Source organism: Pongo pygmaeus, chromosome 10 (assembly GCF_028885625.2).
Source record: "Pongo pygmaeus isolate AG05252 chromosome 10, NHGRI_mPonPyg2-v2.0_pri, whole genome shotgun sequence".
Taxonomy (NCBI): Eukaryota; Metazoa; Chordata; class Mammalia; order Primates; family Hominidae; genus Pongo; species Pongo pygmaeus.
The window spans coordinates 130548073-130549405 of NC_072383.2; the positions used below are offsets into that span (position 1 = coordinate 130548073).

General features: G+C 41.5%; 1 pseudogene; it reads left to right on the plus strand.

The window, feature by feature from the left end:
• On the plus strand, positions 1 to 748 carry LOC129010119 (small ribosomal subunit protein eS6-like; annotated as a pseudogene).
• The last annotated feature ends 585 nt before the right edge of the window (positions 749 to 1333 follow it).

A 1333-nucleotide genomic window follows, 5' to 3' on the forward strand; every position in this document is an offset into this window, starting at 1 on the left:
ATGAAGCTGAACATCTTCCCAGCTGCTGGCTGCCAGAAGCTCATTGAAGTGGACGATGAACGCAAACTTCGTACTTTGTATGAGATGTCTGTGGCCACAGAAGTTGCTGCTGATGCTCTCGTGAAGCATGGAAGGGTTCTGTGGTCCGGATCGGTGGGAACGACAAACAAGCCTTCCCATGAAGCAGGGTGACCCAACCATGGCCGTGTCCACCTGCTACTGAGTAAGCGGCATTCCTGACATAGACCAAGGAGAACTGGAGAAAGACAGTGAAAATCTGTTCGCCGTTGCATTGTGGATGCCAATCTCAGCATTCTCAACTTGGTTATTGTTAAAAAAAAAAAAAAAATAGGAGAGAAGGACATTCCTGGACTGACTGATACTATGGTGTCTCGCTGCCTGGGGCCCAAAAGAGCTAGCAGAATCCACAGACTTTTCAATGTCTCTAAAGAAGACGATGTCCGGGAATATGTTGACAGCCCTTAAACAAAGAGTGTAAGAAACCTAGGACCAAAACACCCAAGACTCAGTGTCTTGTCACTCCACGTGTCCTGCAACACAAATGCCGGCATCTTGCTCTGAAGAAAACAGTGTACTACAAAAAATAAGACGGAGGCTGCAGAGTAGGCTACATGCTGGCCATGAGAATGAAAGAGGCCGAAGAAAAACATCAGGAACAGACTGCCAGGAAATGCAGACCCTCCAACAGTGAGCTTCTACTTCTAAGTCTGCATCCAGACAAAAATAAGATTTTTTGAGTAGCAAATAAGATCAGACCCTTCCAAAAGAAAATACTTATAGAAGATGCAGAAAAGAAAATCAGAAAGAAATCAAAGCAGCTCAATACAAAAAACAAAAAACAAAAACAAAAACAAAGAAACACAAAGAAAGGCAGCAAGAGAGGAAAAGAGGAACAAATAATTATAAGACAAACATAAAACAACAAAATAGCAACAGTAAGTCCTTCCCATCAGTCATTAACTTAAACATAAATGGGTGAAACTCCCCAATCAAAAGACATGAAGTGACTGAATGGATAATAAGATGCAGCTACGTGCTGTCTACAAGACACTTTATATTTTTTTATTTGTACAGATTCATAGGGCACATGTGAAATTTTGTTACACGTATATAATGCATAGTGATCAAGTCAGGGTATAGGGTGTCCACCACCCAAGTACAATATACTTTTGTTAACTATGTTCACCCCACTCTGCTATCAAATATTGAATTTATTTTTTATCTTACTGTTTTTTGTACCCGTCAACCAACTTTTCTTCATCCTCCCCCATCCCCACTCACCCTTCCCAGTCTCTGTTATCTGTCTTTCCAC